Source organism: Numenius arquata, chromosome W (genome assembly GCF_964106895.1).
Source record: "Numenius arquata chromosome W, bNumArq3.hap1.1, whole genome shotgun sequence".
Lineage (NCBI taxonomy): Eukaryota > Metazoa > Chordata > Aves > Charadriiformes > Scolopacidae > Numenius > Numenius arquata.
Genome location: NC_133615.1, coordinates 3,009,926 through 3,035,260, shown reverse-complemented (window position 1 = coordinate 3,035,260; position 25,335 = coordinate 3,009,926). Strand labels below are relative to the sequence as shown.

Below are 25,335 nucleotides of genomic sequence, written 5' to 3'. Positions count from 1 at the left end.
CATCAAACTATTCATTGATGAAATGCTCAGATTATTCACTGAAATAGAATTCAGTGTCTTGAATTATAGAGCACAAACTTAAGAAATAACCTCAACTGAAAAAGACCCCAAAATTCTTATTTCCATTCTTAATGCCTAAATTAAAAATTAATTATAACACACTTTCTTAAAGACGACAGAACAATTAAGAAAGTTTAGATTTCAATCTTCTAGTTTGAGAGATTCAAGGTGCGCAGGACAAAACCCTGTAAGCATTGGAATGCAAAATGCAAGCATAGCATAACTAATTAAAAGAATTTAAAAGAGTTTAAAAGAATTTCATAAAAGAATTTAATCCTTTATCACCGTGTTTTGGATCCACCGTCCTTAAATCAGAACGAAGCCGAATAAAAATGCTGACCGGGAAATCAGATTTTTAAACTCGCCTGAGTTATCCACATAGGTAACATAAGAAATTATTTTAAATTTAAAAAAAAACACGAAACAATCAGATATTTATCATCATTTGTTAAATCAATTCAAATTCAGCGTATTTCCTCTCTTAAAGTTTAGTGTAGTTCTCAGCTCAACCAGTATCTTTCATTTTCCATCACCCTACCCTTCTGTGGTTGGCATCTGCCATTCCTACACCTTTCCTCAAGAGTCAGGAAAAGAGGGATATGGCCAAAATACTGGCCAGTAAATTGAATATTCCACTGGGAATAATGAGGTGATTACATCCAGGAGAATTCTGCACGTTGATGTATGATCCAAATAACCTCCTCAAGTTCTGTCTCTCCTTGGCGAGTGTGTTCCTCCAGAAATCCCATGTGAATGGGCTCAGAATATTCCTTTTAATTCCAAAACGCAACGTCAAATTACGTGCTAAATATTGGTTTGTGTTCCCAATGTACTCAAGAGACATTTTTAAGGAAAATATTGTTTCTGAACATTAACAACAGATTAAAGCCCTGAATAGATAAAGAGTTTAGGAGGACAGAGAGGTAAGAAGTCGGTGTTTCTAGTTATATTCTGTATGTTCGCAATATTTGAAATATCACTTTGCTACCCCTGGTTTTACATTTATGTCTGTTTCAAAATTATTAAGCTATATTTAAGTTTTTTAGCAAATTCAACAAAACCCAAATAATGCTGCAACCTCTTAGAATCTCTCCTCACCATCTTCTTTTCAAATCTAAAGTTATGCTTAACAGCAAACTAAACGTACGCCGAATACACACTGATACAGAAAAAGTGGCCAGAATCTCATTTCAGCTTCTGCTTCATCGGAACATCGCAGAAAAAACAGGATAAAAGGAAGAAAATCCCCTTTTAAGCCAACAGCACAGCCACAGGAAGCTGTAACCGTGTTTTAGTGCTGCCTGGCATCATTAAAAGCATGGAATAAAACATATTAGATTTCTTTCACGTTTAAATTTCACTTTAAACTTCATTTACTCCCAGTCTCTTGTCACTTTAATATATATCCCCAAGGGAAATCCAAATCGCAAAAGTTTTCTTAAAGCTTTCTATATCTCCGGGCAGTGGCAAAGACAAGCTGCAGTTCCCAAAGCTAAACCACCCAACTATGAAAAGGATGAAGGGAGCGGGTTACCTGCAATAGCATGGTGACCCTGAAGCTTCCGAAGCTCTATAAACCCTGAGAAAGCTCTTCATTGCCAAATACTACCTTTCTGGCGCTAACTACAAGTGATGAAGTTCCACATAAGGGATGAAGATCCATAACCATCCCCAGAAGTGATGAAGTTCCAGTAGCGATGAAGACCCCTAACCATCCCCAGAAGCGATGAAGACCCCTAAGCATCCCCAAGAAGCGATGAAGACCCTTAACCATCCCCAGAGGCGATGAAGACCCCTAACCATCCCCAGAAGCGATGAAGACCCTTAACCATCCCCAGAGGCGATGAAGACCCCTAACCATCCCCAGAAGCGATGAAGACCCTTAACCATCCCCAGAGGCGATGAAGACCCCTAACCATCCCTAGAAGAGATGAAGACCCCTAACCATCCCTAGAAGAGATGAAGACCCCTAACCATCCCCAGAAGCGATGAAGACCCTTAACCATCCCCAGAAGCGATGAAGACCCCTAACCATCCCTAGAAGAGATGAAGACCCCTAACCATCCCCAGAAGCGATGAAGACCCTTAACCATCCCCAGAAGTGATGAAGACCCCTAACCATCCCTAGAAGAGATGAAGACCCCTAACCATCCCCAGAAACAATGAAGACCCATAAGTGATGAAGTTCCATCAAAGTGATGAAGATCCATAACCCTACACCAGTTTATGCATTTGGATCATCTACAGAATTTACTGGTTTCTGCAAAATATGAGCAATCTATTTTTAATTGCAATTCTTTCATAGCACTTGATTTCTTGCCTCATGGAACTACATCACTAGAATTTTTGTCAATTAGAGAAATATTAAAATTTTGCCGATTATTTCCGGTAAACACACAGATACTTTTAGAAGGAACAGATTGCTTTTATCTTGAAAACAGAATAAGCAGGTCCATTTTTTCCTTCTCTTCCACAAAACAACCCATCACAACTTATTTTTTTTCCTCTTATTCATATAACTCTAGATAAGGCACAGGAAAGAATTCGGGTCTTGCTCAAGAGCAAGGTATGTTTTCCGCAATAGAAAAATCCAAAGCTTTCTGTAAGATGGCTAGAAATACTGCCATGAAATAAAAAAAAAAAAACCTACCTGGATTTTAATCTGGTTTGACAGTCTGCGGAACAACATTTAAAGGCAAAAACGAAGTTATGACGCATTCATCAAAAAAAGAACTTTCTTCCACCAGACTGTTATTTAACGTCAACACAGAAATCGCAGCCTGACGCCCTGCTCTCTCTTACACAACAAGACACAAAGAAGGTTCACGTTTGGACCTGCTCAGAGAAAAGGGTTTTTTTTTGATACTTTCACACGATGGAGCAAAATTTTAAAAGCTCGATTTTAAAGACATTTTAAAACAAAGAGACAGGTAGGAGGCTCACAGGGTACATTAAAGATTTACTTATTATAGAATTATAGAATTGTCCAGGTTGGAAGGGACCTTGAAGATCATCTAGTCCAACCATCAACCTAACTGATAAAAACCCATCACCAAACCATGTCACTAAGCGCTGTGTCAACCCATCTTTTAAATACCTCCAGGGGTGGTGCCTCAACCACTTCCCTGGGCAGCCCATTCCAAGGCTTAATAACCCTTTCGGTGCAAAAATTTTTCCTAATATCCGATCATTGACATCTACAGCCAACAACTTCTAGCACTGCGTACCGTTATTTCCAGGTAGTCTATCAATAAACTGCGAGCTAGAATGGATTCGTGAGTTTTCTTGGGTTGCTTATTAAACTAGTGGTTAAGTCTTCCACAAAAAATACATCTTCAGATTATTTTCAACCTTTTGGTGCAAAGGCTTGGGAGACAAACCCTCTGAGCTCTCACCCTAGAAAAAGCGTTAAATTAGCCAAGAGGAAATCGGTGTTACTTATTTGAAAGTGTCTTTCTGGGAAAAGGAGAATTTTTTGATGTTTTTATTTAATTGCAAAATGCCATCATATTAACAATTCAAATAATAAAATATAAAATAATAAAATATTATAAATAACTTCATCAAATTTTCTTTTGAAGGGCCTATCATTCATTAAGCTTAAACATGACATTTCAATTAATACTGGCATAACCTTTTTGAGTATGCTCATTTCTCTCCTCGCTGGAGCTTGGTAACGGAGCAGATCCTTTCCTCGTTCCCCCATAAACACAAATGGAGTCCTATCACACATCATCAGCATCTTGCTAACGAGCTTGATTGCTTTTGAAACTATTTTGCAGAGCACGTCGGATTGAGGTGACTTTCGAGACTGAAAGGGAAAAAGTAAGACTTTTGGTAGACATGAAGATCTTCAGAAGATCTTCTTAGAGTCATTTGGGTTAGAAAAGACCTTTAAGACCATCAAGTGCAACCATCAACCCAAAACTGCCAAGTCCACCACTAAACCATGTCCCTCAGCACCACGTCTGCCCAGCTTTTAAATACCTCCAGGGATGGTGACTCCACCACTTCCCTGGGCAGCCTGGTCCAATGCTTGACAACCCTCTCCGTGAAGAAGTATTTCCTAATATCTATCCTAAACCTCCCCTGGTGTAACTTGAGGCCATTTCCTCTTGTCCTATCGCCTGTTCCTTGGGAGAAGAGACCGACCCCCCCTCACTACACCCTCCTTTCAGGGAGCTGGAGAGAGCCATGAGGTCTCACTGTCATTTTAACGTTTCCAAAATGACAATCCTGCTCCTCTTGTGTTCTTTCCATTCTCGCAAGTAGACAATGCAAGAGAAGTCAGTAAAAACAGCATTAAATATCAGACAGAAAACCCAACCACAAAAAAACCTCACCACAAAGAACTGACCAGTCTCAGTGATCTGCTCAAGTCCTACCTCCACACCCCGCTTGCCTATTTATGAAACTTTCAGCATCCAGGAGATCGTTCAAATGCTGCAACAACATCTAAGAGAGCAGTAAATACCGATCACAAAGAACCAAAGTAGAAGTGATTTTCATTGCATCTAATTGATACCATCATGTACTTCCTCCACCAAAACCCAGTGAGGAACGTATTATTCAAAAACATCACGATTACTATTTCACTCTTATTGCATCCAAGCAGCAGCTTTGGGAATTTGAGGGTTGGGTGTGTTTTTGGTTTTTTTTTTTTTTCCTTCATTTAATGCTTATTATGTGTGTCACATTTAAGTCAATTCAACGGTTCTCACATTGTGGTCTGAGGAACGCTTTCTGGTGGCCCACGGAGAGCTGGCAGTTCATGTTGTGCTGGCTCTTGGCCTTGTTTCCAGCTGCTACATTGTGTTAGAAGCAAGCTAAAAATACAGAAATACTTTCCTACGATTACTTTTCCATGTAAGCAATTTCTCAAGTTGCCACGGGGACGTTACGTGATAATGAACGGGAGAGGAAAAAGCGCTCCATGGAATCACAAATGGGAGAGGCCGGATCAGTGAGGCAACTGCTCTACCGAGATGGAGTTCACATAAAGTCTCAAATCAAAGCCATTTTATACTTTATAACCACAATCTTAACATCTCAGGTCTTTATTTAAACAAATCAAAACTGCCAATTTTGAGGAGCACTGGGTGTATTTGCTTAAAAGACCGTAAAAACAGCAGCTACATTAGTTTTAGGGGAGTCCCATTGCAAGGTTTTGGAAGATTCATTACAGCAGGTCACTGGCAAAGCTGAAATATAGGAAATACGGAATAATTTTTAAGTGGTCCATTGCAGAATGGTTAGAATTGGAACGGACCTTAAAGATCATCCAGTTTCAACCCCCTGCCATGGGCAGGGACACCTCCCACCAGACCACGTTGATCAAAGCTCCATCCAATCTGGCCTTGAACACCTCCAGGGATGGGGCAGCCACAGCTTCTCTGGGCAACCTGGGCCAGGGTCTCACCACCCTCACAGCAAAGAAGTTCTTCTCAATATCTCATCTCAGTCTCCCCTCTTTCAATTTAAAGCCATTTCCCCTCGTCCTATGGCTCCCCTCCCTGATCACGAGTCCCTCCCCAGCTTTTCTGGAGCCCCTTGAGGGACTGGAAGGGGCTCTAAGGTCTCCCTGGAGCCTTCTCCTCTCCAGGCTGAACAATCCCAACGCTCTCAGCCTGTCCTCACAGCAGAGGGGCTGCAGCCCTCTGACCATTTTTGTGGCCCTCCGCTGGACCCGTTCAAAGAAGTCCATGTCCTTCCTGTGTTGAGGACTCCAAAGTTGGACACAGTGTTCCAGGTGGGGTCTCACGAGAGCGGAGTAGAGGGGTAGAATCACCTCCCGCGACCTGCTGGCCACACTTCTCTTGATGCAGCCCAGGATGCAGTTGGCTTTCTGGGCTGCCAGCGCACGTTGCCGGCTCGTGTTGAGCTTCTCATCCACGAGCACTCCCAAGTCCTTCTCCTCAGGGCTGCTCTCCAGCCATTCTCCACCCAACCTGTATTTGTGCCTGGGATTGCCATGAACTTGCACGTTAAGTATTACATCCTCAAGCAACGTTTAACTCCTAAGGAGCATAAACACACTGTTGTATCCACAATCTACAGCCTCCGACTGACAAAGCGGATCTGGTTACACTGTAGATTTATTTTTTAAGTAGGGAGATTATAAAACTCAGAAGCGTAAAAATGACCTCCCTAAATATTGCAGTAACTTTTGCAGCCGACACAAGTTCTTATGAACACTAGATTTTTGCACCATTACACCTGACACGGCAACACAAACGCCAAAAGTCACAATTTTTCCTTTTCAGCGGTATTTTTCATCTTCTCCACTGTCTGATTAACAGAATCAACCCGTGTCAGATTGCGACAAAGACGGAAAGGCTTTTTTAAAAACAACTATAAATAAATAGTTTCTGGACGACAAACGGTCTAGCAAAATAAATCCGCGTTTTAAATACCGGTGGGCTAACTGGTTTCTAAGTCATCCTCAGGCTGTCGCAAGAATTCACACGTGGGAGATACTTAATTTAAAAGCTTGTGAGCATTTTGAGACAACAGCTCCGTCCCAACCCGTCTTGATTCCATTTACCCTTTGGAATATAGGAACGGTAAAGGAATTTATATCAATAAATCCACATTTAGGCTTCAAATCCTATCGAGCTACCGCTTAGTCCTCGGTGCAACGTCCTGCGCGAGGTCGAAGTCACACACGTCTCAAGAATTTACATAGGGGACCATCACGGGCTTTATTTCAGGTGCTTTATTATATTTCAGCTGCTTTATCATTATTATTATTATACTTTATTTTCGGGATTTAATTCCTGAACGCTGCAGAAAAGTAACCGCAGCGCTACAGAAAGATTAAGGGCACGTTTTAGATGACTTCTTTAAACGTTAAAAAAAAAAAAAAAAAAAGAAAAGGGTAGAAGATAGGTTTTAAAAACAAGTTATTTTCTTCTCATCAAATCACAGCGTAACAGAACCACGAAGACTGGCTCGGTGAAATATATGTCCGAGTAGGACTTATTTGTTTGAGGTTTTTCCACACTTAATAATACTATTTTGACGGAGAGGAGTATTTCATCCTCCTCGCCAAGAAAAGCAGAGGGTAGGCATTTCTGTGAAGCCAAGCCCTGCAACACAACTTCTGCCGCCTTGATCACAATCTCTCCAGGAATTGCCCGCTTTGCGTGTATTTGTAGTTTTAAAATACAGCCCAAGCACCTGATTTTTGCCCGTTCCCATCGCAACGCTGGGAAAGCTGAGCTGCGGGAGCCACCGGAAAAAAAACCCAACAGCCCAGCAGATCTCCAAAGAAACTCTCTGAAAGCCGCAGCTCCGAGAAGCACCGACGTGTCCGAGGAAGCCGGGGCTGTGATGTCATTAACACATTCTGGAAGGAGTTTTTTCAGGAAATGAATCATGGAAGCAAACGAAAAGCGAAGATGGATTAGGTAACTGTGTTCATCCCCTACCCCTGCAACAGTGTTCTCTCCAGTACACGTTATTCTATCCAGTCTCATTTTAAAGGGACCGGTAATGGAGCCTGAACCACATCCTTTGGGAAGAGCGTTCCATAATCTAACAAACCTCGATGTTAAGATTTTTTTTTTCCCCTAATATTCAGCCTAAGCACTAGTTTGTTCAACCTCAAAGAAACACAGAATGCTATGGGGTTGGAAGGGACCTCTGGAGATCATCTAGTCCAAACCCCTGCCAAAGCAGGGCCACCCAGAGCAGGTCCCACAGGAACGTGTCCAGGTGGGTTTGGAATGTATCCAGAGAAGGAGACTCCACCACCTCCCTGGGCAGCCTCTTCCAGTGCTCTGCCACTCTCACAGCAAAGAAGTTCCTCCTCATAGGAGGATGATTCATAGAATCATCCAGGTTGGAAGAGACCCTTGGAATCATCAAGTCCAACCATCTACCCTACACTACAAAGTTCTCCCCTATATCATATCCCCCAACACCACATCTAAACGGCTCTTAAACACATCCAGGGATGGTGACTCAACCACCTCCCTGGGCAGCCTGTTCCAATGCCCGACCACTCTTTCTCTGAAAAATTCTTTCCTAATGTTCAGTCTAAACCTACCCTGCTGGAGCTTGAAGCCATTCCCTCTCGTTCTGTTGAGATGGAACTTCCCATGTTCCAGTTTGTGCCCATTCCCTCTTGTCCTGTCCCTGGGCACCACTGAAAAAAGACTGGCCCCATCCTCCTGACACCCACCCTTGAAGTATTTATAGGCCTTGATCAGATCCCCCCTCAGGCTTCTCTTCTCCAGACTCAAAAGACCCAAGAAGTCCCTCAGCCTTTCCTCATCAGAGAGATGCTCCAGGCCCCTCAGCATCTTTGTAGCCCTCTGCTGTCCCCTCTCCAGCAGTTCCCTGTCCTTCTTGAACTGGGGAGCCCAGAACTGGACACATCTACTTCATCTACTTATTTCTCTAAGTGCTTCTATATAATACCATAAAACATTTCTACCCTGGTTCAGTGTTTACATCCTTTTAAAGAAAAGGCACAGTCACGCCTCCTTTGTTGTCCAGCCAAAATTATATACGTGGATTTTTCTTTCCTTTCTCTCAAAGTCTTTTCCACTTTGCTTCCTGCGATTAAGCCCGGCACCAACACTTCTCACGAGCTCTCAAACGTCACTGCGTTAAAAAAGATTACAAATATTAAACTGCATAGATTTACTGTAATAAGCATATTCCTCAATTCACTGCAAAACCAGCGTTTCTTTCCTTTTAAACTATTTATCCTCTTTTTTACCTCCAGATCTCAAGAGAATATAGACTGTTCTCAGGGCAGCAGCCCTTAGATTGCTTAAATCTTTTTGGTTTGAACTTCAAGATAAGGAGAAGCCCACCTTTTCCTGGGACTCTGAAGCTCAATTCCAGAGCCGCATTCCCACCACGGCCGCATCAGGAATCCATAAACACACCGAAAAAAACCCCACCCCTCTATTTAATCTGAAAAACTACAGAACCATTTATAAAGTCGACACCTTTAAACTGTCTCACTGAAGTTACACGCTTCAGATTTCCAGATGGGGTTCGCTTCTCTTACTCGCACCCAGATGCTTTGTCAGCTGGAAACCTCGGAAGATATTTTTGATATCGGTAACATAAATCTCAGTAGCAGATAAATCTGCCGACAGACACCTTGAAGAATTAAGAAAAGCAAAGTACATACCGTGTTCCTGAATCAAAAGGCTCTAAAGTTGCCAAATAAAGCTGGAAATAACCTCTAATAAACCGTTAATTCACTTCAAAGAATATATCCAAAAAACCTATAGAAAGGGAACATCCAAGTAAGGAAGGAAACCTTCACATTTTTATTAGCTCCACTCCTGGAAATACCTATTTCAACTCCTCTGGACTATGGGGAGGGACTCTTGATCAGGGAGGGGAGCCATAGGACGAGGGGGAAGGGTTTGACACTGAAAGAGGGGAGATTGAGATGAGATCTGGGGAAGAACTTCTTCGCTGTGAGGGTGGTGAGACCCTGGCCCAGGTTGCCCAGAGAAGCTGTGGCTGCCCCATCCCTGGAGGGGTTCAAGGCCAGGTTGGACGAGGCTTTGAGCAACCTGGTCTGGTGGGAGGTGTCCCTGCCCAGGGCAGGGGGTTGGAACTGGATGATCTTTAAGATCCCTTCCAACTCTAACCATTCTATGATTCTATGGACATAAGAGAGAGAATTATTGAGATGGAACAATACTTCTGCTGTACATTTGAAGACTGTCCAGTGTAACTGAAGCCGCAAATGTGACCACAATACTAAAAAAAAATATTAAAAAATAAAGGTTTTATGGTATCATAACACAATACCAGGGTATTATGACTATTTGAAACCTGGGAAAATAAGTGCAAGCTAGAGAAGAAGAGGGTGAGAGGGAGGAAAATATATGAGAAATGTGGGAAAAACCAGCAATCCACCCAGGGTTGGATTTGATTTTATAAGAAGTGTCTGACTCGGTCAGCTATCAATAAAAAAAGCCAAAAAAACAAACTCACACAGCAAGACATTAAAAAGGAGTTGCTGGGTGCTGGGGGTTTTTTTGGGGACAGTTTTTGTCTTTTTTCTTTTTTTTTTTTTTTTTTGGTGGTAGTTGGGATCTTTTTTCTGTTTTTATTTTTCTTAATAGAAAACTCCTCCGGTTTTGGCCCGGGACAGTGTCCTGGTCCTTGATTGTTGTTGCGGTCGGAGTGGGAAGGAGCCCAGTGAACGTGTATAATCTCACAGACAGTGGGATTTTCAGTAATATTTTTTTGGCAACGCAGTCAGACAAAATTGGAGACAGAAACAAACATGGAAACGTCTTCAAAAACTATCCCGGCAACATTTATTTGTAGCACTGGCTTTGACAACAAAAGGATCACAGAATCATACAACTGTGCCATTAATAATTGTCATTATTTCTTTTGCCGTAATAGTATGTAATATTGTATTTACAATATAAACAATATAAAAATCATTCGCGTTGTTTTCTTCATCAGTTTGAGCTACACCTACCTCTGCGCAAGGCACTGTAATACGTGTACGGGGAAAGCATGAATCTGGTTTAAGAGTTTATAATAGAAAATAGGAAGAAAAATAGAAGCCCTGAAAGAAAAGTATAGAGAACAAAACAGATGAAGAATCATAGAATGGTTTGGGTTGGAAGGGACATTAAAGATCATCCAGTTCCAAGCCCCTGACCTGGGCAGGGACACCTCCCACCAGACCACGTTGATCAAAGCCCCCTCCAACCTGGCCTTGAACCCCTCCAGGGATGGGGCAGCCACAGCTTCTCTGGGCAACCTGGGCCAGGGTCTCACCACCCTCACAGCAAAGAAGTTCTTCCCCACATCTCATCTCAATCTCCCCTCTTGCAGTGTCAAACCCTTCCCCCTCATCCTATGGCTCCCCTCCCTGATCAAGAGTCCCTCTCCAGCTTTCCTGGAGCCCTTTTAGGGACTGGAAGGGGCTCCAAGGTCTCCCTGGAGCCTTCTCCTCTCCAGGCTGAACAATCCCAACTCTCTCAGCCTGTCACGAAGGTAAGTACATTTAGTATATTATCTAATAATTCAGAATGGTTAAGGAATACATAGTGGAATCCATCAAGGTGAATTGCCCAGGGAGGTGGTTGAGGCCCCTTCCCTTGAGATATTCAAGGTGAAGCTCGACGAGGCCCTGGGCAACCTGGTCTAGTAGGAGGTGTCCCTGCTGACTGCGGGGAGGTCGGACTAGATGACCTTTGGAGGTCCCTTCCGGCCTGGACCAATCTATGAATCTATGAATCTATGAATCTATGAATTTATAACACCAATCTAGCTATAAACAGCTCAAATATTTTAACGTAGGCAGCGTAACATGGGATTTTTCTTGTGGAAAAACCCCCCAGTGATCACTCAGGCTACCCTGGGCAATAACAGCGATGCAGCCATGACAACGGTGGGCAGAGAAACCGTGTGGCAGGAGAAGGGATCAATGTCCTAAGTTTGGAGATGGCATAGTGGAACGACAATATTCTGAACTTAATAGAAAACAAAAAGTCTTGCAACGGTCAGGTGGCCAAAACTGTTCCACCCACCACGTACAGATACTTCCAGAAGAATCTCCCATTTATACACTGCAGAAGAGGTTTTAGATCTTCAAGTAATGACCTGGGTAGAACATAAAGCACGAAGCAGAAGAACAACTGGAGCCACCAGACATCTCTGGAAGCCTGATCGCTATTTACTGGAAGGTGGCAGCCAGAAGTTTTTAAATAGCTCCTAGCGTATTGCAGAACACTCTCTGGATTTATCCTGATAACCTTGTCCTCAAATTATTTTCGGTTCACTGTGCACTCAGAGAATTGCAAGGATTTGTTATCACTAATTTATGCACACCTTGATTAACCTCCCTTCTAGAGAGACCTTTTAAACCCCGATTAACAGAGCAGGGGGCTGCCAGCAAGAATTCCTCTCCATAGCAAAGAGGTCAAATATTATTTTGATGGTTTTTTTTTTACGTAGATAGATACATTTTGGATTTTGTATATGTATATATGTATTTTCTATAATCATAGCATTTATTTATAAAATAGAATATATGCCATAATACTTAAAACAGTGGGTAACAGAATCACAGAATGGTTTGGGTTGGAAGGGACCTTAAAGATCATCCAGTTCCAACCCCCCTGCCATGGGCAGGGACACCTCCCACCACACCAGGTTGCTCCAAGCCCCATCCAACCTGGCCTTGAACACCTCCAGGGATGGGGCAGCCACAACTTCTCTGGGCAACCTGGGCCAGTGCCTCACCACCCTCACAGCAAAGAATTTCCTCCTAATATCTCATCTAAATCTCCCCTCTGCCAATTTAAAACCATTACCCCTTGTCCTGTCACTACACTTCCTGACAAAGAGTCCCTCTCCGGCTCTCCTGTAGGCTCCCTTCAGATATTGGAAGGCTGCTATGAGGTCTCCCCGGAGCCTTCTCTTCTCCAGGCTGAACAACCCCAGCTCTCTCAGCCTGTCTTCATAGGGGAGGTGCTCCAGCCCTCTGATCATCTTCATGGCCTTCCAACAGGTCCATGTCCTTCCTGCGTTGAGGACTCCAGAGCTGGACACAGAACTCCAGGTGGGGTCTCATGAGCGCAGAGTAGAGGGGTAGAATCACCTCCCTCGCCCTGCTGGCCACGCTTCTCTTGATGCAGCCCAGGATGGGGTTGGCTTTCTGGGCTGCCAGCGCACGTTGCCGGCTCATATTGAGCTTCTCATCTACCAACACCCCCAAGTCCCTTTCCTCAGGACTCCTTTCCAATACCTCATCCCCCAGTCTGTATTGATAGCACGGATTGTTCCGGCCCAGGTGCAGAACCCTGCACTTGCTCTTGTTGAACCTCATGAGGTTTACCTGGGCCCACCTCTCAAGCCTGTCCAGGTCCCTCTGGATGATGTCCCGTCCCTCTGGTGTATCGACAAGACCACACATAACTTCCTCCTCTACACTACCTGCTGTACCAAGGACAAGAAAGTCCCTGTACCAAGGACGAGAAAGTCCCCGAGCGTTAATTCAATCGCTTGAAACCTGCTCCACCAGCAACATGCTCCAGATGAAGCAACTGGCAGGGGAAGTCCCCCCTCTTCGTCCTGGAATGGCCTTCACGAGGGGTGTCGCATCCCAAACCCCTCTGTGGAACACACTTCGTGAAAACCCAACGTTCAGACACTTTTCGCTGCCAGTTTTTCAACGCGTTTCTCCTCACCGTATACAAACAGCAAGTTTCAGAACCTTGAAACTCTGCCACATCTTGTGAACTTTAAGAGGGGTTGCAAACGGCACCATCTTTGTCCACGGTTTTCACTCCCCTGAGCGCAACCCCCCCCACCCCTCCCCAAATCTCAAGAGCCCGTTCCAAGGCATGAAGGCTCTAAAACTCCTCAATAAAACAGATGTAAGAATTCAGGGGTGGTTAAATAACATTTTTCCCTAACCTCATTCTCAGAAACAGAAGAACTGGTTTCAATTAAAGCAGTGCCAAAAAAAAAAAAAAAAAAAAATTAAAAAAAAAAAATAAAAATCAGTCGAAGGAAGATACTCAGCATGAAAAGTTTCATCGCAAACAACTGAAGTTTGGGAAAAAAGAGTAATTTATGAGCAACTGACAATTGGATTTCGCTACAGAAAGTGCTACGTAGGCTTATCTAAAGGCATCAATACCAGTTCCAGCCACATGAACCTTATTAAAATGGTACTTTTAACGATAAAGCATTGAGAAAAAGGGTAGCCCTGAAGAAGGATGTCCTATCCCTAGAAGAATCCTACCAGGGCATAATTTTTCATGATCTTGACTAGCAGAAAATGATGATTCTTCAGATGAGAGAAGGAGGGGGGTGGTGGTGTCTCTCTTAAGTTCCTGCAGGACGTAAATTACTGCCAACACCGATGAGCTGTTTCGTGTTAACACCTGCCCTTTGGCTTCCGTCTCTCAACTGAAATTTAGCTCCAGAGGCATCAGATAGTAACAAGTGCTTTTTCAGTGGTGCCCAGGGACAGGACAAGAAGAAATGGGCACAAACTTGAACGTAAGAAGTTCCACCTAAACCTGAGGAGGAACTTCTTTCCTGTGAGGGTGGCAGAGCCCTGGAAGAGGCTGCCCAGGGAGGTGGTGGAGTCTCCTTCTCTGGAGACATTCCAACCCCACCTGGACACATTCCTGTGCAACCTGCTCTGGGTGGACCTGCTCTGGCAGGGGGGTTGGACTAGATGATCTCCAGAGGTCCCTTCCAACCCCGTGTGATTCTGTGAAGTTTTTGCCACCAGACACCACGGTTGGATCCAAACCAACAAAACGGAGCTGCAATATCCCTATTTGAAGTCCTCTTGGAAGAGGGGAGATTTAGATTAGATATTAGGAAGAAATTCTTCCCTGTGAGGGTGGTGAGACACTGGAACAGGTTGCCCAGGGAAGTTGTAGATGCCCCATCCCTGGAAGTGTTTAAGGCCAGGTTGGAAGGGGCTTTGATTAACCTGCTCTAGTGGGAGGTGTCCCTGCCCATGGCAGGGGGGTTGGAACTGGATGATCTTTAAGGTCCCTTCCAACTCTAACCATTCTATGATTCCATGATCTAATACCTATTAAGATGCTTGTCTTTTGGGGAGGGAATGAAGGTTTTGGCGTATGAAATTTCCTGACTACAAAAACACAACGCTCCGGTGGGAGAAAAAGGCTGACTAAGCATTACTATATACACACTTTTTTATAAAGTTTTGGGGTTTTTTTCCCAACAAAAATTGATAGTTGACATTGAAATTATTTAGAAACACGTGCTAACACTCCTCAACTTTACTATTAAAGACTAAAATCACCTAGAATGTATTAGGAAAAGTTTTGGTTCCAGTTGTTTTGCCAGTTGTTATTAACCCACCTTACGGCACGAATTACGTAAAGATTTGCATTTTATCCCAATAAAAGAAGTTACGTTTAGAGGCGCTTGATTTTGTCTCTAGCCTGCACGGTCCGTTCCAAAACGTTTCCTCTTCAGTACCCAAAAAAATGTTTTACCGCAAGGCAAGGGATTCCTTTAGGCTTTTCCTGTTCGTAAGGATTTTGCAATAGCGCCAAAGCCATAAAGAGCAAAGCGTTTGCTCTCTGGGAGCTCTACTAGGAAATACTGAGGATGACCTGATGCCTTCTCTGCCGGCACCTACAGTCGGTCTGTGCCCGTGCTTGAGAAAAAGAAATTAATATAACTTTTTAATATAACCTACAATGCCTTTCTCATGCTGTACAAGACCAAAAAAAAAAAAGCCAATTTGAGGAGAAGGACTGCCCTCGAGGGTGACACCCAGCAGCACCATTGCCTCCAGGACCAATATACTTTTGAAAAAGTCCCTCAGATTTTCATGGAGCAATCTTCTGCCAAAATTATTTGGCAAGTCCTACCTGCCCAAGCAAGCCCCACGGTTCATACGAGTCTTTTCGGCGTTCAGCATCAGCAGCTGCCACTTCTGCAGAGTCATCCTTTTTAGGCTACCTGGTTTTGTGTAGATCATTTGAAGATGGTAATATTTTTCATAAAAACATAAAAACATTTCCGCTGCACCAACATCCCCTCCATATTGACAAAATTCAGCTAAATTTAGGCCAAGCTCTTCGGTACACACGCTATCTCACAAATCACAGCTCGAGAGCTGATGGCAGGACCCCCTGGCCCAGGGCTGGAACCGTGGAGGCTGGCCCATGGCTCTGGGCCGCCTGGACACTCAGGGTCGATGGCCTTCCCATTGCCTGGACACCCAGCTGAGCTCCCCTTCCTGCTCTTCTCCTGCTGGGCCGCTCTCTTGTGTCCCACAGAATTGTCTAGGTTGGAATGGATCCTTCAGATCATCGAGTCCAACCATCAACCCAACACTGCCAAGGCCACCACTAACCCATGTCCCTCAGCACCACGTCTGCACAGCTTTTAAATACCTCCAGGGATGGTGACTCCATCACTGCCCTGGGCAGCCCATTCCAAGGCTTGATAACCCTTTCAGTGAACAGATTTTTCCTAATATCCATCCTAAACCTCTCCTGATGCAACTTGAGGCCGTTTCCTCTTGTCCCATCACCTGTTCCTTGGGAGAAGAGACCGACCCCCTCTGGCTACACCCTCCTTTCAGGGAGTTGTAGAGAGCGAGAAGGTCTCCCCTCAGCCTCCTTTTCTCCAGGATGAACACCTCCAGCTCCCTCAGCCGCTCCTCACAAGACTTGTGCTCCAGACCCCTCACCAGCTTCGTTGACCTTCTCTGGACACGCTCCAGCACCTCAATGTCTTTTTTGTGGTGAGGGGGCCCAAAACTGGACACGGCACTCGAGGTGAGGCCTCACCAATGCCCAGGACAGGGGGACCATCACCTCCTGAGTCCTACTCACCATGCTGTTCCTGACACAGGCCAGGATGCTGGTGGCCTTCTTGGCCACCTGGGCACGCCGCTGGCTCATGTTCAGCCGACAGCCGACCAACAACCCCAGCTCCTTTTCTTATGGGCAGCTCCAACCACTCTGCCCCAGGCCTGTATCACTGCATGGGGTTGGTGTGACCCAAGTGCAGGACCCGGCACTGGGTCTTGTTGAACCTCATCCCATTGGCCTCGGCCCATCCATCCAGACTCTCCACATCCCTCTGCAAAGCCTTTCTATCCTCAAGCAGGTGACACTCCCACCCAACCTGATGTCCTCTGCAAACTGACTGAGGGTGCACTCGATTCCCTCGTCCAGATCATTGATAAAGATGTTAAAGAGAACCAGCCCCACTACCGAGCCCTGGGGGACACCACTCATGACCGGCTGCCAACTGGATTTAACTCCATTCACCACCACTGTCTGGGCTCGGCCTCCAGCCAGTTTTTTACCCAGCAAAGAGTACTCCCATCCAAGCCATGGGCAGCCAGGTTCTCCAGGAGAACACTGTGGGAAACTGTATCAAAATCCTTACTAAAATCCACGTAAACAACATCCACAGCCTCTCCCTCATCCACCCTTCTTCAGGTTGGTTAATGATACCATTGCTTTTAACACATAATTTGAAGCTCTGAAAACTCCACTTAGCAAAACAAAGAATTACAGAATCACAGAATCACAGAATGATATGGGGTTGGGAAGGGACCTCTGGAGATCATCTAGTCCAACCCCCTGCCAGAGCAGGTCCACCCAGAGCAGGTCCCACAGGAACGTGTCCAGGTGGGGTTGGAATGTCTCCAGAGAAGGAGACTCCACCACCTCCCTGCGCAGCCACTGCCAGGGCTCTGACACCCTCACAGCAAAGAAGTTCCTCCTCATGGTTAGGTGGAACTTCTTATGTTCAAGTTTGTGCCCATTTCCTCTTGTCCTGTCCCTGGGCACCACTGAAAAAAGACTGGCCCCATCCTCCTGACACCCACCCTTGAAGTGTTTATAAGCATTGATCAGATCCCCCCTCAGCCTTTCCTTCTCCAAACTCAAAAGACCCAAGTCCCTCAGCTTTTCCTCATCAGAGAGATGCTCCAGGCCCCTCAGCATCTTTGCAGCCCTCTGCTGTCCCCTCTCCAGCAGTCCTTCTTTGACTGGGGAGCCCAGAACTGGACCCAGTGCTCCAGATGGGGCCTCCCCAGGGCAGAGCAGAGGGGGAGGATGACCTCCCTCCACCTGCTGGCCATGCTCTTCCTGATGCCCCCCAGGATGCCATTGGCCTTCTTGGCCACAAGGGCACATTGCTGGCTCATGGGCATCCTGTTGTCCACCAGGACTCCCAGGTCCTTCTCCTCAGAACTGCTCTCCAGCGGGTCACCCCCACCCTGTACTGGTGCAGGGGGTTATTCCTCCCCAGGTGCAGCACCCTACACTTGCCTTTGTTCAAGTTCATCAGGTTCCTCTCTGTCCACCTTTCTAGCCTGTCCAGATCTTGTTGTATGGCATCACAGCCTTCCCGTGTGTCAACCACCCCTCCCAGTTTTGTATCGTCAGCAAACTTGCTGAGGGTACCTTCCATCCCTTCATCCAGATCATTGACGAATATATTGAAGAGGACTGGACCCAGCTGGGGAACAAATTACAATTAGCAAGACCAGACAAAGATACACGTATATGCTGTAGAGACATCGTCTAAAATCATCTGAAATTGTTAGTGAAGTGGGAATCTCACGCAAGTTATCACCTGGAAACAGCATGTTTGATTAACCTTGAAGTGAGGCCCAGCAGTTAAATCATGAGAATAAAGATCAGGACACTGGAATTTTCTTCCCAGTTGTAATGTCAACTCATTGTATAATTTTAGGCAAGCTGTAAGCGTGTTATTTCCTCTGTTTCCCCTACCTGTAAAAAAGAGAATTTTCTACTTAATAAGGGCATTTACCTCTGGATGTCCTTGGCCTGAACGCGCGCGGTTTGGTGTGGTTACGGCACTGGATAATATCCATTTATCATCTCCCAGCTCAGCGAGGTACTTAAGCACAAGAACAATTTTACACCGGTTTGACCAAAACCACTCTCATAATTACAATTTCCCATGGATTTAGGGAGTGAAATGATATTTCTGGAAGCAATCCTTATGCTTTATAAGCTTTTCCTGAATCTGGACCAAAGAACAATTATCAACGAGTAGTAAAGTACCCAGCTACTGCTTTGGGAAATAAAAAATAAAAAAATAAAAAAATAAAAATAAAAACCAGGCTGGGCTGGTGCAATTCAGGGATGGGACCGATGGCTGCAGCGAGAAATCCCAAATTAACATCCCAGTTGCCTAAGAGATCTCTGACGCATTGAAGACAGAGTCAGAATAAATTATATATATGAAAGAATAGATTATATACACGCGTATACATACATACAATTATATAAACATATAGATATCATATATAAATATATAGAAAGGCATTCCGAGAGTGCCAATTGCTGAGAGAAGCAGTTCCATGAATACAAACTATTGAGGTTCGATTCAGAAGTCAGCAGCGAGTTCCACGGATAAACCTGAAGCCAAACTTGAAATTTTGCAAGCCAGAAGTCTTTTTTTTCTATCAGTATTTTTATATTCTCTACATTTCATATGTCTATATTTATTTTAATATATTAATATACCAGATCCTCTTTGTTTATGTAAGAAATTCTCCTAATATCAAATTTATGAATATTTGAATTTTTATCTCTCTAGGGTTTGTGATACCTACAAGGTATATATTTTTATATATAAATTAAATATATATTGTTATAGTATACCAGGTCATCTGTGTTTATATTATAAAAATGTATTTAGGTTTATATATATTATATATAGTCACTATATTTTATTTCTAGTCTATAGTTTTTCTATTATACAGGTACACACAGAGAACTAGGGGGTATCAAACAACTGTCAACTGCTGTGGTGCCTAAAAACATCTCCCATTCTTGGGGGAATTAATTCGATCCGGATTTTCCTTCCAGCTGAGAGTAAACTCTGCTGAAACCTCTCATGTTTCTACTTTCCATTCCCTTGCGGACGAGGGAAAAATTTTTGCTCGAGGTCATGATCTGATTTTCTTCCGAAAACCCCCAAATCCCACCAACCTCCCACATACGTATCTCCACAAGGGTTCTTAATTGAAGTCCCTTATCTATAAAAAGCCGTTAACTATGCAACGGTGAGAAGATTCTTCCAGTTCTCAAGAAGAAAACAGGCTCAGCTTACGAATTGCTTGTAGATGGCAGTAAGAGAACGTAAAGTCACCGCATTAAGGGTTCGAAGAGGATTTATATCAGATATTAGAGGCCCCGAACAGAACTAAAAAAAATAAAATATCACCCTGACTCAACTGCAGAGGAAGGAGAGCATTAAATGTAAAAAGATTAAGCCTTTTCCAAATCAGGAAGGAAAAAGGTACATAAGTTTTTGGCAAGTTCAATGCTAAACCGTATCGAGTCACGCCAAAAATAATTTAGGAACAGCTCGCTAAAGGTATAAAAATTAACAGTAAAAGCTTTTTTTTCAAACAATCCCAAGTAGACAGCTCCTCAAATAGGCCAGAGAGCGATGGAGGCGTTAAGGGAGCACCCCGAGAAGGTCAGGCTCTAGCAGATGAGCTAAATGAAGTACGTTGGGTGCATTTTCCAACACATTTTGGGTACACCATCAGCAGATCTGCTGCAAGACAAGCGGAAGGAGCAGTTGGTCATCTTCAAGCAGAATAAGGCTCAACAGAAGGCTGGCCTTTGGAAAACTAGTCTTTAGATGAAGGGTCAGGAGAAGATTTAGGAAGAAATTCAGAAGAGCCGCAAATCATCGAGACCAGAGCGCTCACCTGCCAGAGCTAAAGTAACTCTATTTTAAAATCCTCAAACAAAATAGAGAAGCATAAGCTGGTGATTGCAACACCCATCCACAAAGAGCTCCTTTGGATGCAGGACACATCTCCGTACCTTCCCTGTAGGCAGAGCAGTGACTACAATCAGGAGATACATGGATAACTCATGATTTTTTTGGGAGAAGATTCAAATCAGGCTCTTATATAGCTAAGTCATACCTATTAGCAATGTTGCACTGACCCTTCCCATTTCCATAATATTTATCCATACGTTTATCTCGCAGACCTTTCAAAACTCTTTGAAGGAGTCAACGAACAGGAATAAGAGCAACCAAGTTGATAAAAAGCACATCAACGGGGTTTTTTAAACCAGCATCCCCTTCCCTTTGAACATTTCTAACCACTTTCTGTTCCCTTCTTGAATAAAACCCTAATATTTGTGTAGTCGCACAGGAAATTTAATTTCTTTAGCCAAGTTGAGGGGAAGGACAATTTTCAGCCAGCTCAGATCTCCGTGACAGCTCATCACATGGCCACGCAAATGCAAATATAAGCAAAAAAAGGGAGAGGGAGAAACACGCAGGGAGAAGCAGTAGTGTGTGGTTTGGGCTCCTTTCAACAGCAGCTCATAATTCTGTTGGACTGGAAGTGAATGCGGAATTGCACCCAGAATCACGGAATGACATGCGGTTGGAAGGGACCTGTGGAGATCATCTAGTCCAACCCCCTGCCAAAGCAGGGCCACCCAGAGCAGGTCCCACAGGAACGTGTCCAGGCGGGGTTGGAATGTCTCCAGAGAAGGAGACTCCACCACCTCCCTGCGCAGCCTCTTCCAGGGCTCTGCCACCCTCACAGGAAAGAAGTTCCTCCTCATGTTGAGATGGAACTTCCCATGTTCAAGTTTGTGCCCATTTCCTCTTGTCCTGTCCCTGGGCACCACTGAAAAAAGACTGGCCCCATCCTCCTGACACCCACCCTTGAAGTATTTATAGGCCTTGATCAGATCCCCCCTCAGGCTTCTCTTTTCCAGACTCAAAAGACCCAAGTCCCTCAGCCTTTCCTCATCAGAGAGATGCTCCAGGCCCCTCAGCAGCTTTGTAGCCCTCTGCTGTCCCCTCTCCAGCAGTTCCCTGTCCTTCTTGAACTGGGGAGCCCAGAACTGGTCCCACTGCTCCAGCTGGGGCCTCCCCAGGGCAGAGCAGAGGGGGAGGATGACCTCCCTCCACCTGCTGGTCACCCTCTTCCTGATGCCCCCCAGGATGCCATTGGCCTTCTTGGCCACAAGGGCACATTGCTGGCTCATGGGCATCCTATTGTCCACCAGGACTCCCAGGTCTTTCTCCCGGTGGAGAAACCCCCTACAATTGGATTTCTAAGAGACTTTGTCTTTTAAGAAAATTAAATTTAAAAAAATCAAACTTCTAACAGAATAAGAAACGTGGCCTAAATAAAGGAATAAATGGTCAGTTTGCATAATGAAGGCAGATTATCTGTAGAGTACCATATGGCTACCCGGGGTACTAACACCTCCGATTTTCCACACGTATCTTAAAAATCAACAAAGCACTTGGGTTAAAATCTGAAAATACAAAAATCTATTGCAGATCATCAAATCTAAAGCGATTAAGAGTCACAGAACAATCTCCTGATGGAAAGTCAACTACCTACCAGGGTGACAAATGCAAGGTAGGACATATAGACACATGGCGGGGGTAAGGAATCTAAGCTACACACCACAGCAAATTCTATATTAACTATTCCCATTTAAGAAAGAAATCTCAGGACTTAATGATAGTCCCCTAAAAGTGTCAGCTCCAACCTTTACAGTTACCCAAAACATTGATATTCAGATCTCTTGAGTACAACCACCCTTTCCCCCACGCCTTTGACTCGAGGTTGATCAAAGTGAAAACGCTCCAAGATGTTTAGATGTTCTGACAGTAGGAAGACAGAAACATAATGGCGTGATGGAGGGAGGACAAATCACCACTCTTTAAGCCAGTTTCTCACCCACGTAGTAGTTTACCCATCTAGAGAAAAACACTCCATTCAAAGATGCTACGGGAGACTGTCAAAAGCCGTAATAAAGCCAAGTAGACAACCTCAACCGCCCTTCCCTCATCCACCAGCTTTGTCATTGTACCACTGCAATGACAATCCCGTTGGCCAAACGCAATTTGCTTTTGCTCCAGCCATCCGACAGCTGTAGCTAAACCAGCATCACTTCTACAGCTGGCCAGACAGACAAACATTCACAACTGTATCACGATAGGATGAGGAACGGTTTTAAACTGAAAGAGGGGAGATTGAGATGAGATCTGGGGAAGAAGTTCTTTGCTGTGAGGGTGGTGAGACCCTGGCCCAGGTTGCCCAGAGAAGCTGTGGCTGCCCCATCCCTGGAGGGGTTCAAGGCCAGGTTGGACGGGGCTTTGAGCAACCTGGTCCGGTGGGAGGTGTCCCTGCCCACGGCAAGGGGTTGGAACTGGATGATCTTGAAGGTCCCTTCCAACCCAAGCCGTCTATGATTCTACGATTTCTTTTCTAAGACATGTGGCATTTTCCCACAAGAGTCAACATCCACAAAGTCCTGAATAAGTATATGGACTTCAGGTGTATAACTAAAGCAATGCATATCTTTACTTTTTACTATTCCTACTAATTTCACACCCAGGAATCCTCACCGTAGATATATTTACAGGTAAACGGAGCTTCTGTTGCCTGAATTCTCTTGCCTAGAAACACCTGCCTCCACAATAAGGACCGCCCTGACGTAGAAACCAGACGAAAAGGATGGAAAAGACCAAAAAGTTGTAAAAAGTTGAGTAGAAAGGAAGAGATAATTTTTCAGAGCATAAGATCACAGGATGATCCAGGCCAGAAGGGACCTCAGAAGGTCTTTGGTCCAACCTCCTGCTCCAAGTTGGGGCAGCAACGGGGTCACATCATGTTGCTCAGGGCTTCATCCAGCTGAGTCTTGGAAGCTTCCAGTTCTAACTCAAATACCTCAAACAATCTGAAGTCGCGTAAACGTGCCTTAAATACTCAAGGAGAGCCTACGGACCTCATTAACTTCGTTTTTAATCACCGCTTGGTACAAGCCCAAAAGCAAAAATCAAAACACGGTACTGCTTAATTAATATCCCAAACACAGCATTCATTTCTTTGAGGAAGATGGGAATTAAAGGACTCCAAACTACATCCAGAACAATTTTTAAAGAGAAAACGTACAATCTCTCACCTATTACGGCCCAAGCTTTTATTACCTCCCACACTTCTGACGCAGGCAATAAGAGTTTAACGATAAGACACCCACGTGCAGGCACGGTTATAATTTACGGCCAGCGGACCACATTGAATTCTACTTAAAAGCATTTGGGAGTTCCAGCAGATTATAAAATCCCTTCCTACGCTCCAGCAAGGATACAATGATGATTTCCATAACGGACACCAGGCTTCAGAAGGAATTATGTCGAGCGTGACGCCCACACTGAGCAGACGGAACGATACATTTTCATTTATACACTCATTATTGCTTTTCAAAGCCGGCCTCCCGAGGAGGGTAAATCCAGAGGGAAAACATCAGTTCAACACAACCAAGGGATTAATTTGTACATAAGGTGTAATAATTACACGTATTTCAGGTTTCCATCTTGTGCTTGTTTCAACTACGTGCCAAACCACAGCCAAACGTTAATTGATAATTAATTAACTGGAGAGCTCTAAATATCTGCCGAAGCAAACTTTTAAGCGGTTTATATGCTTTACGAATCGAGTGCTGCAATTTGCAAATAGGCCAGTTCTTGACATGCCGATAAGATGCTGAAACGACTTGAAAAATGACTTAAAATATGTGGGTGTCAAGAGGACGGGGCCGGTCTTTTTTCAGTGGTGCCCAGGGACAGGACAAGAGGAAATGGGCACAAACTGGAACATGGGAAGTTCCATCTCAACATGAGGAGGAACTTCTTTGCTGTGAGGGTGGCAGAGCCCTGGAAGAGGCTGCCCAGAGAGGTGGTGGAGTCTCCTTCTCTGGAGACATTCCAACCCCACCTGGAGATGTTCCTGTGCGACCTGCTTTGGCAGGGGGTTGGACTAGATGATCTCCAGAGGTCCCTTCCAACCCCATATCATTCTGTGATTCTTATAGCTGGAACGCCATGAGTTTTAAGAGACTGGTGGTGGTTGTGGTGGGAAGAGAGAGTGAGAAACACAGGGGGGAAAGGGAAAAATAGACGCTATTAAAAAGACAGGAAGAGAAACACTGTAACAGTGATTGAGAACACATTATTTTCTAATATACAAAAACTGCAAAAAGCCCACCAGGTTATTTTTCCTTCTTCCAGCAAAAAAACGGAGAAGCCAAACGGCAAAGATAAAGGTTTTCTATTTAGCAAGAGCGAAAAATCTACAAGTAGCTACAAATTATGTGACAACTCATTAAACCTGATTAGACAAGCTCCACAGGATTTTAAAACATTTTAGTTGATTGATATAGAAATTAATTAGTAGATTTTATTCTCTATATATTGTTCAAAAGAAGTTTACCTAAACCTTAATTTCCGAGAGTGAATATAAGAAGTTCCATCTCAACATGAGGAGGAACTTCTTCACTTTGAGGGTGGCAGAGCCCTGGAGGAGGCTGCCCAGAGAGGTGGTGGAGTCTCCTTCTCTGGAGACATTCCAAACCCACCTGGACACATTCCTGTGGGACCTGCTCTGGGTGGACCTGCTCTGGCAGGGGGGTTGGACTAGATGATCTCCAGAGGTCCCTTCCAACCCCATATCATTCTGTGATTCTGTGAGAGGCTTTTATAAGGAGACAGAATTCACCGAGGGAACAGAAAAACAGTGGAGGAAGAGACAAAATTTTTACAATCTATTAATTATTTAGTAGTTATTTAGTGGCTGGAGCTGTCTGGCAGAAAAGGACCGGGGGGTGTTGGTCAACTGTCGGCTGAACATGAGCCAGCACTGTGCCCAGGTGGCCAAGAAGGCCACCAGCATCCTGGCCTGTGTCAGGAACAGCGTGGTGAGCAGGACTCAGGAGG

At 44.5% G+C, this 25,335-nt stretch overlaps 1 protein-coding gene across 1 annotated transcript in view; it reads right to left on the bottom strand.

Annotated features, from left to right (window-relative positions):
• The window catches only part of LOC141476740 (dymeclin-like), a 219,126-nt gene that overhangs the window by 126,417 nt on the left and 67,374 nt on the right, over positions 1-25,335 (bottom strand). The gene's annotated exons all lie outside the window — the stretch shown is intronic.